Source organism: Apiospora phragmitis (genome assembly GCF_038363925.1).
Source record: "Apiospora phragmitis strain CBS 135458 chromosome Unknown utg000003l:1.0-2676785.0:1.0-2680665.0, whole genome shotgun sequence".
Taxonomy (NCBI): domain Eukaryota; kingdom Fungi; phylum Ascomycota; class Sordariomycetes; order Amphisphaeriales; family Apiosporaceae; genus Apiospora; species Apiospora phragmitis.
This window is the reverse complement of record NW_027117401.1, coordinates 1,515,732-1,528,973: the sequence shown is the minus strand read 5'-3', so window position 1 is coordinate 1,528,973 and position 13,242 is coordinate 1,515,732.

Genomic DNA, 13,242 nt, shown 5'->3' with positions numbered 1-13,242 from the left:
ATAATTATATATTATAATATTTTTAAGCGGTATATAGTTATATTAACGTGGTCGCCCCGTATTAGTTTAGGTTTAATTAATTTACCGCTAGGGTCCGCCCTATTTCTCGCGGCGTTATTCGTATATATAAGTATCGATCTTAATAATAAGCTTTATATACGAAAAAAAACTACCGGGAGCGTCGAGCCGGCTAAGCTTGTTTTTAATATTATCTTTTAATTTTTAATAATATATTATAATTTTTATAATTTCGGTATAATTTAATCGAATTATAATATATTAAAACTCGGCTATATAAAAAACGGCTAATCCTTTTTATTTAAAAGTTTTAAATTCTTTTTCTACTTATCGCTTTTTATCGAGGTCTTAAAAAAGTAATTTAAAAGCTTATTTAAAGCCGTCGTAACTTTTAAAAATACGTTATATTTTTATACGGTATAGCTTAATTTATTAATTATTTTTTACGAGTTTATTTAAATAAGGTTCGAATTAAACGAGTATTTTATTTTTAAAAAACGAGACGGCGTAAATAACTCGTTAAGTAACGTTTTAAAACGTTTTTTTATAAAACCGTTAATAAGTTTTAACTTAAATAAAAAAGCTTTAAAAGTTTCCGCTTATTCCATTAAAAAGGGTTAACGTATTAATCTTTATACTTTTTTTTAATATAATAAAAGTTTAAATAATATTAATAATTATATAAAAGAAACGTATTTTTTCGCATAATTTATTAATATTATAAGGTATTTATTTTAAAATATTTTTAGTTAAGAACTCGTTACGCTTTTTCTCGAGCTTAATATAGTAATACTAATAGTTAGTACTTTTTTGTTCAAGTTCTTTAATTCGCTTAGCTAACGTTTATCGTATAGGCTCGTTATTATTATTATTACTATTAATATTTATAATAAGGTCCCATTAAGAGGTATTAAAGGTGGTAATAAAAGCCTTTCCTTATCGGATAATATTATTAAGGCTAAATATAGATATAATTCTTATAATATTATTATTTAAAGGTTTAAATAATAACTTATAAAAATAAAAATAATTAAAATATAACGAATATTATTTAAGTTTTAAAAAAAAACTTAATAAAACGTATTAAGGTTTATATTAATAATATAAAAAAATATTTAAATATATAATAAAAGTCGCTTTTATTAATATAGTAAATAATAATTTATAAAAACGAAAATAATTAAAGTATATAGGTTTAAAAATATTTATAATAGTTTTATTAAAATTATTTACTTTATTAATAAATTAAAATTAATATTTAAATTAATTACTAAAATAAAAAGTATTTATATAAAATATATAAAAAACGTCCGTCGTTATATATTTAATTTCCTCCCTTATTAATCGGTTAAATTACTTAGTTCACCCTCGTATTTTAATAATCCGGGTGATCCCCTTATAGGTTAGATCACCGACTTATTTCGCCGTTTTTAGTAATCCCCGTGATCTATTACGTGACGTTATTCTTACTACTTCTTTAGGCCGTATCTAGCCTATTACGGTTTAGGATATTGTTATCGTGGTCGCCGTGCGCTTTTATAATATTAGTGCGCTTATATTAGTATAACTGGCGGCGCGGTCGGTGGCCGTGATATCGTACCCTAGGCGGGGTATCGTAAATCCGGCCCGGTGGTTTTATGGGTCTTGGCCGTATGATTAGGTTAGGTCGTAATAATAAGGTCGGTATCGAGTGGCTTTAACTTTATTATAAAGGTTATATTTACTAATTACCTTAGTTACGGTTAGTTTAAAGTTCTTATAATTAAATTACTTAGTAATCCTTTTTTAAGTTTTAAATATCCCTTAATATTTATATATAGGATGCTTATAGAATTCTTTAATAAAATCTTCGTAATACCGCTTAAGGATATAGATTTTATTTTAGTAGAAGGTAAGACCGTCGCGGTTTTTAAGGCGATCTTTAAAATAGTTCGCGGGGTTAAAAGTTTAGTTAAATTACCGGAACTTAATAACCTAATCGTTATTATATTAGATATAGTTTATAACGTTTAATTATTTTAATAATATAAGGTTGCCGTTTTAATTATAAATAAGGATAGTCCGTGTTTCGAGCGGAACCTTCTCCTAGTGGTTCGGTTGTTAGTTTAGTGTGTCGGCGCGACCGTTCTCGTTATTTTTTTAATAAATAATAATAAGGTTAAATTTTAATAAGAATTTAGACTATTATATTTATTATTTATTTAATTTTTTAATAATAATGAACGTTATAAAGTTTTTATAATCGGTGTAGACTTTAACTAGCTTTATTATTTCGTTAAAATAATATCTTTATTTTTTATAAGCTTTAATAATAGCTATTAACTCTTTATTATAAATTTAATAATTAAGCTCTAGTTTATTAAGCTTTTTCAAAAAGAATACGACCAGGTACGATTTTCCGTTATTATTTTATTAATTAAGTTATCCTCCGATCGCATAATTTAATACGTCGGTTTCAATTTTAAAAAGTTTAAACGGGTTTATTACGTAAAATACTAATTCGTTAAGGATTTATTCTTTAATATTATAAAAGGCTTTATCTTTTTTCTCCGTTTATTAAAATAATTCGTCCTTTTTTATTAAGTTTATTAAAAGTATTATTATCCTGTTAAATCCGGGGACGAAAATCCGGTAATAATTAGTTAATTTTAAAAAAGATTTAATTTCTATAACGTTTATAGGCGTAAGCTATTCTTTAATTATTAAGATTTTTAAAGGTTTTATTTAGATTTTGCTTAAAGATATTACGTATTTTATAAAAGTAATGGATCGTTAGTAGAATTCGTTCTTTTTTAGGTTAATTAATAAGTTAACGTTTTATAGCTTTTAAAGTATTAGTTTTATATACTTTTAATACTCTTTATTATTTTCGAAATAAATAAAGATATTATCGAAGTATATTATAATAAACTTAATAAGGTATTTTTATAAAATATAATTAATTATAAATTAAAAGTTAATTAGTATATTAATTAAATTAAACGATATAGCTTAATATTCGAAATAGCCGTACTTAGTTCGGAACGCGGTTTTCTACTCCTTTTTTTTTAATTCGGATTAGGTTATATATATTAAAGAGGTTAAATATTATAAAGATTTTAATATATAATAGTTTATTTTATAAATCGCCGATTAAAAGTAAGAGGTACCGGTTTTTAATAATAATTTTATTAAGCTTTCGATAATCGATACATATACGCTATTTAGGTTTCCCGTCCTTACTTTTTTTTAAAACGAAGAAGATAAGGAAGCCTGCTAATAATATGGATGGTCGGATAACTCTTTTCTCGAGATTCTCCGTAATATACTTTTTTAAGGCTTGTTCGTGTTCCTAGTTAAGTTTATATATAGGTATAAATAAAGGTTCTTTCCTATTTTTAAAGGGTATTTTATAATTTTACCGTATATAAGGCGGTAAGCCTGTTTTTAATTTTTTATTAAAAAATGTTTCGAATTATTAGTACTTTTTTAATATAATCGTTATAATGTTCGGTTTAGGCTTTTTAATAATAATATATGTTTTAAAAATTTTAAGTTTATTAAGGGGTCGTTTTTTAAACCGTTATTAATTAAACCTTTTTTTAATATATTTTATTAAAATTAGCCTATTTTTTAATTAATTTTAAAATTATTTATTTATAATTAAGGTATTTTTAAAATTATATCGTATTTTGTAACGTTTATAATATTATATGTAATTTGTTTATAACGTTTTTCGATATTAATTAAAAAGTTTACGATTTTTTTCCGTATTTCTTTATCGTTATAAATTATAAATCTTTTATTAACGGTTTTAAGTCGGTATAAAGCGTTTTTCTCTTATTATTCGAGTTTAAGGTAATTAACGATTCGTAGTGAAATATAGTTTTTTTATACTCCGCTATCGAGTAGCGCTTTAATATAGACTCTTTTTATACTTATTATTAATATAATATATTTATAAATAACTTAATTATTTATTATTTAATATAAGGACTTATTTTAGTCCGCCTTTTATTATTTTTTTATAATAGGCGGCGTTTATTTCCCGGACGCTGCTCCTATAGGTAGTCGATAATTCCTTACGATCGATCCTCGTGTTGTCGCTATTGTTTTTTCCGTTCTTTATAAGGCGCTTTTTAGTATACTGGTAGGGGTGTTTCTATGTTCCTCTTCGTGCGAAGTGCTGTCCTTAATACTTGAGATTCGGGTCTTTTAAACAATTCGAAGGTTTATTAGGTTCGCGGTAATTTATAAACGCTTTATAGGTTCTTTAATATGTTAAAAGGGTCTTTTTATCGGGTATATATTTATACGTTTTAGAAGTATTAGGCGCTCTCTTTTAGACGCTTATAGGTTCGCGATTTTTCTTAGGCGTATTCGAGGTATTAGTTCTCGAAATATTCCTTTTAATCTCGTTTTTTTAAGTAGCATTATTATAATTACCGTAAGTCTTTTTATTTTAATAAGTATACGTATCGTTTATTAAGGATTAATATTCGGATCTTTTCGATAATATAGTTTAAGTATAGTTACGTAATAGGTCGCTTACCGATCCTTCGAGGAAATTATTCGTACTCGAGTTTCTCCACGAGGTATTCTATATAAGCGTCGTGTACGCACGAAATCTATAAAAGCGTAAAGTGTCCTTCGTACGTAAGGGAAATTTATAGGTTATCCTTTACAGCGTAATTACCGTGGATTCTTTAATCGAACCCGGCCGTAATAAGTATTTAATATAAGTATTTAAAGTCGGGGTAAGAAATATTAAGCATAGTTAATTATTTATTAGTCCTTAAATCTTTAAATTTAGCGACCTCGTATATTAATTCGTTTATAAGTATACTTATTAAGCGTTTATAGTTTATAAATTATTTTAATTAATTTATAATATCGTTTATTAAATCGTTATTTCCGTTATAAAGGGGGGGTCGTTCTTTTCGTATTATTACAATACTTCGGTTATAGTCTTTTTTACTTTTTAAGGCTTTAGGGAACTATTCGGTACCTTTTTTATTTATTAAGTAAGAAGTATACTTATTATCGTAATAGGTTATCTAGGATAGGCTACCGTGTTTAATAATAACGTTACTATTTTTAATAGCTATTATAAAAGTGTTTTTTACTTTAATAATATTAACGTGTCGTCTTTTTAGGACTCGTTGGAAGTCTTTCCTCGATATTCGGTATTTTCGAGTATAATATCTTAGTTTTTAATAGTTATAATAAATACCGCGTAGCTTTTTATTTTATTTATTATACTTAGTAGCGTCGAGGTTTATAAGCTTACTATAATAACTATATATTATAGTATTTTTAAACGGTACGTAATTATATTAACGTAATCGCCTTATATTAATTAAAATTTAACTAGTTTATCGCTAAGGTCCGTCTTATTTTTCGTAACGTTATTTATATATATAAATATCGATCTTAATAATGAGCTCTATACGAGAAAAAATTATCGGGGGCGTCGAGCCGGCTAAGTTCCTTCTTAATATTATCTTTTAATTTTTAATAATATATTATAATTTTTATAACTTCGGTATAATTTAATCGAATTATAATACGTTAGAACTCGGCCGTATAAAAAGCGGCTAATCCTTTTTATTTAAAGGTTTTAAGTTCCTTCTCTACTTATCGCTTTTTATCAAGGTTTTAAAAGAGTAATTTAAAGGCTTATTTAAAGCCGTCGTAATTTTTAAAGATACGTTATACTTCTATGCGGTATAATTTAACTTATTAGTTATTTTTTACGAGTTCGTTTAAATAAGGTTCGAATTAAACGAGTACTTTATTTTTAAAAAACAAGGCGGCGTGAATAACCCGTTAAGTAATGTTTTAAAATATCCTTTTATAAAATCGTTAATAAGCTTTAATTTAAATAAAAAAGCTTTAGAAGTTTCCACTTATTTCGTTAAAAGGTGTCGATATATTAATCTTTATACCCTTCTTTAATGTAATAAGGGTTTAAATAATATTAATAGTTATATAAAAGAGACGCACTTTTTCGCGTAGCTTATTAATATTATAGGGTATTTATTTTAAAGTACTTTTAATTAAAAGCTTATTACGCTTTTTTTCGAGCTTAACATAGTAATGCTAATAATTAGCGCTCTTTTATTCGAATTCTTTAATTCGCTTAATTAACGCTTATCGTATAAGCTTATCATTATTATCGTCGTTATCAACGTTTATAGCAGGGTCTCGTTAAGAGGTGCTAGGGGTGGCGATAAGAGTCTTTCCTTATCGGACGATATTACTAGGGCTAGGTATAAATATAGTTCCTATAATGCTATTATTTAAAGGTCTAAGTAATAACTCGTAAGAATAAAAGTAATTAAAATATAACGAACGCTATTTAGGTTTTAAAAGAAACTTAATAAGACGTACTAGGGTTTATAATAATAATACGAGAAAGTATTTAAACGTGCGATAAAAGTCGCTTTTATTAATATAATAAGTAATAATTAATAAAAATAAAGGTAATTAAAATATATAGGCTTAAAAGTATTTATAATAGTTTTATTAAAGTTATTTACTTTATTAATAAATTAAGATTAATATTTAAATTAATTATTAAAATAAAAAGTATTTATATAAAATATATAAGAAATATTCGTCGTTATATATTTAAATTTTTTTTTATTAATCCGTTAGATCTCTTATTAGCTTACGGTGATCCGTTATTAACTCACGGTGATCCCGTTATTAATTTATGGTAATCTATCCTTTAAATTATAGTAATCTTTTTTAGTAGCTTATTTAGGGGCGTCGTGATCTCGTCGCTTTTCGTTACGTAATTCCTTCTTAGCTGCTTTCCCGGGTCGGGTCTATCCTTTCGCCGTTTAAGGTATCCTCGTAATTATGTATACGCGCTTTTATAGTATGAAGGAGTTTATATTAATATAATTAATAGTGCGGTCGGTAGCTGTAACGTCGTAGCCTGGTCGGGTATGGTAGTTCCGTTCCGGCGAGTGGGGTCTTGGCCGCATGGTTAGGTCGGGTTATAACACTAGTTCGCGTTAATCGCGAATATTAAAACTAAATACGATATTTTAAATAAAAATATATAGAATTTTAATAAACCCGGCTTTATAATAAGTATAATCGAGTTAATATTTATTATAATACACGCCGATTATTATAAGAAACCGAAGTCGGTTTAGTTTAATAATCGAAAATAATTAATAACTATTAAATATATTAATTCGTAAAATTAATATATTCCGCTGTTCTTAATTATTTAAAGTTAATATTACCTCGTAAATTAGTTTCACGAATATAACTTATTAAGTACTTAAGTAATTAAACCGACTTTTAACGGTTAAATTAATAACGAAATAAGCTTAAACTAAATTCGATATTTCGATAAATATATTAAAACGTGGACAAAAAGCTTTTATCGCCTTTTAATTTTAAACGAGTACGAAAACTATATTCGACCGAATTCGAAAAATATTATAAGAATAACGGCATTATTACGATTAATATATCTCTTTAATTTTTTTATACCTATTTTAGCTTTTAAATATAATATTTTATTCGTTATTAAAGCGTATTTATTCGAAAAAGATCGAACTATTTATTAAAGCGTTAATAAATTATATTATGAAGTTAAAGTTTTTTATTACTTTTAAGGCCGCATATTTTATTATTTTTATTAATAATAATATTAAATTTAAACTTAACGTATCTAGTTTAATATTTTACTACCCGGATAAAATAATTAATAAGCTAAATATACGTCTTTAAAGGCTTATACTTAGCCCGTCGCGTTCGCGAACCGCTAGTACCTATAACCCTTAAACGTTGTTTAACCTTTAATAAATAATTAAATACTTTATTTCTATTAAAAAAAAGGTTTTTACTTATTTAAAAAACTCTTTAATAGAGATTTTAAATATTATAAACTAAATAAAACAAAAATATATATAATAATATATAAAATAACCTTTATAAAAAATTTAATACGTATTTTATAAAAAACTATTTTAATACTTTCTAAGAGCCGGGAAATTAAAAAATCGCGCGTCTAGCTTAAAAAAGCCCTTATTATATAGAAATTATAAGAGTTATAAAACGAGAAGGTAAAAAAGAAGCGTTTAATAATTAATAAATACGGAACGGGGGGTTCGTCGAAGCGAAAGGCGACCGGTAAAAGGCGCTGTGGTATCTACGGCGAAACAGGTCATAATACGCGAACATATAAAAAGGATATAAAATTAAGTAGCGAATCGAATAGAGAGTAATTTTAATTAAATTAAATAAAAGTAATAAAATATAAAAAAGTGGCCGATTTAATAATATATAGAATAGAATAATAAATTAAATAAAAAAATAATTTTAATTAATTTAAAACGTTAAGGTTAAATTAATTTATATAAAAGTAGTAAAATATAAAAAACTAGCCGATTTAATGGTAAAGTTAATTTAATAATAAACTACGTTAAATAATTTATATTTTTATATTTCTATATAAAACAGTTTAACTGTAACGCTTTAAATTCATTAAAATCACTCGCTATTTAATTTATTACTTAAATTTATATTTTATTATATATATTTATATATTATAACTTATTTCTTTATAAATAATATAGCCCTTTTTACTAGTAGCTTTTCGCTTTAATAAACTTTTATTTTTACTTTTTTATTTTATATCGTTTAAATTAAACTCGCGATTTTTTAACTCTTTAACGATTTAAAAAAAGTAAGTTAGCGTTTTTTGAAATATATATTTAATTATATATAAAAGTTATTTTATAAGTTATTTCTTTAATATACCACACGGTTTAATTTCTTACACGATTTAATTTCCTATTTTTTTAAACGTCGTGTAATAATATATAGTTAATTCTATTATAACGTTTAAAATTAATTAAAACTATTTAAAATCGTTTTTATTAAATACTTTTACGTTATTTTAATAAGTGCGCGTATTATGCCCGGGCTCTTCGTAGATTTTATAGCGTCGCGGGCGTGTTTTAAGCCTTCTTGTACGACTACTACTCCGTCGCGATTTATTCTATAACTATTTATTAACGTTTTTTTAAAATTATAAGTCTTTTTTAATTTATATATAAACTGATCTTTTATTTTAGAACCGTTTTTTAATATAGCGGCGTCGGCTAAACATTTTATTTACTTCTCGTAATACGTTTACCTCACTTTTTAAAAAGCGAGCCGGTATATAACCTGCGTTATACCTTTTATAATTTAATTAAGCTTAATTAAAATAAACGTCGGAAAGCTATTTTAAAACTATACGATACGGCTTTAAACGTATTTAGTTTAAAATTAAGCTTTAATCGAATTACTTAAAGCTTTTAATTTTTAAGGAATAAATAAGCTAAAAAAAGTCCCGGAAGTATTAAAATACGTAGCTTTATATCTAATTATAAAATAATATACTTTAAGTTATATAAAACGAGTTTTATCTTTTAAAAACCTCTTTATATATTTAAAATAATAAAAATCGCTTAGAACGCTTTTAAAAACGTTTATAAATAGTTTTCTTTTAAAATATAAATAATATACGCCCGTATAAAACCCTCGATTTTTTTCCTATAACTTTTTTTAATATACGAAAATAATTAAAATGGAAAGGTTAAAACTTATATAATAAATAAATAAACATATAAAAAATAATAATCGAGTTCTTTTTATAATAGAGCTCGAAAATTATTAAGTAATAATTTTAATAGCCGTTTAAAACTTAAAAACGATAATAACCTTTCGTATAAAACTTAATATATTAATTAAAGTATTATATCTAGTTTTCGCTTTTTTATTCGTAATTTCGTTATTTTTAATAATTATAATTACTTAGTCCTTCGGTAATAAATTTTTATATTGAAAAAAGAGGTACGTTTTTAAATAAAAATAATATACGAAGGGATAATGTAACCGTATAATCGGACGCTTTAAATAATTATACTTTATTCCCGGTTCTTTTATTATATTATTTTAAGCCTTTTATGTTAATTAAAAGTAGTAATAATTATTTCGAACGAGATTTAATTTATAAAAAAGCCGGTTTTATTAAAATTATTAATATTTTCTTTTTAAATCTCGTATTTATAAATTATATTCCGTATAAAGGTAAACTATACGCGATACGCATCGAGATCTTTATAAAAAACCTTTTAATAATTAATTCTTTAATTAAAACGCGTCCGGAAGTTTAGTTATTATTATATAAAGCTCGAAGCTTAATTAACGCCGACGCGTCTCGCGTCGCGTTAATCGAGTAATCGATTCGCTATATCTTTAACATTATATATATATATAAAAAATGATCGCGAATATAAATTATTTATATACTTTATAATTATCTCCTCTTTAAAAATAATAAGCTTTTATATTAATAATTAAATATTAAATTTTAAAATGATATTATACCGACGATTAGAAAAGGTTTTTCGTAAAATATTGTATATTCTAACCGTATATTATATATTTAATTTTAAATCGTTTTAAAGCGCTTATAATATTAAAGTAACGTTACTTTTTTTTTAAAAGCCGACTAAGTTATAATAATATAATAAAAGAACGCGGTGAAAGTAAGCGTTACGTAAAAATAAAAAAAGTAAGAAATTAGACCGTGAGGTACGTTATATCTTTTATTATTTAATTTATAATATTTAAAACTAACGTTAAAAAGAGTTTTAATAAGTAGAAACTTTAATTTTAATAAGAAATGAGTATTTAATTATTTATTAAGGGTTAAATAACGTTTAAATGTTATAAATATTAGTTATTTTTAAATATTATAAAATAAACATAAACGTGTAAAAACGTATATTTAACTTTTAAATTACCTCGTTTAAATAATAAAGTATTAAATCAAATACGTTAAAATTAAATTTAATATTAATTTTTATAAAAATAATAAAATAAGAGGCTTTAAAAGTAATAAAGAATTTTACCTTTATAATATAAATTTTAACGCATTAATAAATAACTCGATTTCTTTTAAATACGTACGCATTAATAATAAATAAACTAATATATTTAGTAATTAAAATAAGTAAAATAAAAAAAGAAATCTATTAAGCGTAATAATAATATTAATTTTATAATAACGTGGTTTACTATTAGACGAACTATATTATTTCTTAAATTACTTTTTTAATTTTCTTATATATTTAAGTTTTAATATTTAATAACTTTATAATTATAATATTTATTTAATTTAAAAAAACTCTAAACGTTTTAATAATTTAAATAACGCGGGCTTTTATAAATCCTTTAAGCGAAAAAGCTATTACGAAAACGTAAAACGTTGTTTATTTTATTATATATTATTAAACTAAAGACTAAACCTTATAACTCGAAATACGATATTTATAATATAAATTAAATATAATAAAAAAGGTATTTCATAATTATATAATTAATTTAAATATTTAAGGGATGTTCTTAAATATAATTAATATAAAAAATATAAAAAATATAATTAATTTTATTTATCGCGTTAAGCGACGGCGAGCGCGTTAATAAATACTAAGTTAAGCGTTTTATTAATGGTAACTTAAACTTAAAAATTAAAATAAATTATTAATATAATCTTTAAAGCGCTTTTTAAAGATTTAAATGTTATTTTTAATTAATTTAAGCTAGTTATTAATATTAAAGCGAAATATAATATCTAACGAAAATATATATAATTTTAATAAACAAAGCTTTATAATAAATATAATTAAGTTAATATTTATTATAATAAAGCGAAAGTAATATAGCTTAATAATCGAGAATAAATAACGGTTATTAAATATATTAATTTATAAAGTTAATATTATTTAATAAATTAAGTTTAAGAATACGATTTATTAACGTATCCCACAAGCGAATGTCCCACTTTCATAAATTTCCTTATAGCCTCAACCTTTATTTATATTCTTTTACGTCCGAAAATATTATAACTTTAAAAAGAAAGTGATATAACTCTAGCGCTTTAAGCGCTTTAAGAAGATTTAACTTTAAGCTTATAAAAAGCTGTATTAATTTATTACGTCTTATCGAAAACTTTCTAACATAAATGAAATAATTAACCTATACGACGCGAAATACTTACGAATTCTTAAAAGCTTTTAAATTTAAAGAAAATACGATTAGTTAATATATTATTAATTTAAATACACGATCGTTTCCTTCTTAATTAAGTAGTATAAAAAATAGAACAAATCGATTACTTAATTTATATAACGCGGGATACGTCGGCGTTAATTAGGCCTCTAATTTCGTACGACGATAATTAGACCTCCGGACGCGTTTTAACCGAAAAGTCGATTATTAAAGAGTCCTTTATAAAGATCCCGACGCGTATTACGCGTGGTTTACTTTCATACGAAATATAATTTATAAATACGAGATTTAAAAAGAAGATATCTATAACTTCGATAAGACCGGCTTTTTTATAAGCTAAATCTCGTTTAAAATAATTATAACTATTTCTAATCGATATGGAAAGCCTAAAGTAATATAGTAAAAGAACCGGGAAGTTATAATTATTTAAGGCGTCGGATTATACGGTTACGCTATCCCCTCCGTATATCATCTTTATTAAAAAAACGTACCTCTTTTCTTACTATAAAAACAGCTTATTATTAAAAGACTAAGTGATCGTAATTAGTAAAAATAATTAAATTATAAATAAAAAAGGTAAAAATCAGATTTAATACTTTTAATAAATATATAAAGTTTTATACGAAAAATATTTACCGTTTATTAATTTTTAACGGCTATAAGAGCTATTATTTAATAACTTTCGAGCTCTATTATAAAAAGAACTCGATTATTATACTCTATATATTTTCTTATTTATTATATAAGCTTTAACCTCTTAATATCGACTGTTTTTATATATTAAAAAAGGCGTATAAAAAGAAATTAAATGTTTTATACCGGCGTATATTACTTATATTTTAAAGGAGGACTTTTTATTAACGTTTTTAAAACCATTCTAAGCGATTTTTACTATTTCGAATATATAAAGAGGCTTTTAAAAAATAAAACTCGTCCCGTATAATCCGGAATATATTATTTCATAATTAAATATAAAACTATATATTTTAATACTTCCGGGGACGTTTTTTAGCCTATTTATTCCTTAAGAATTAAAAACTTTAAACAACTCGATTAAAACTATATCATACGGTACTAAAATAGCTTTTTAATATTTATTTTAATTAGTTTTAATTAAATTATAAAAGCTATAACCTATATTATATACCGAGTTAC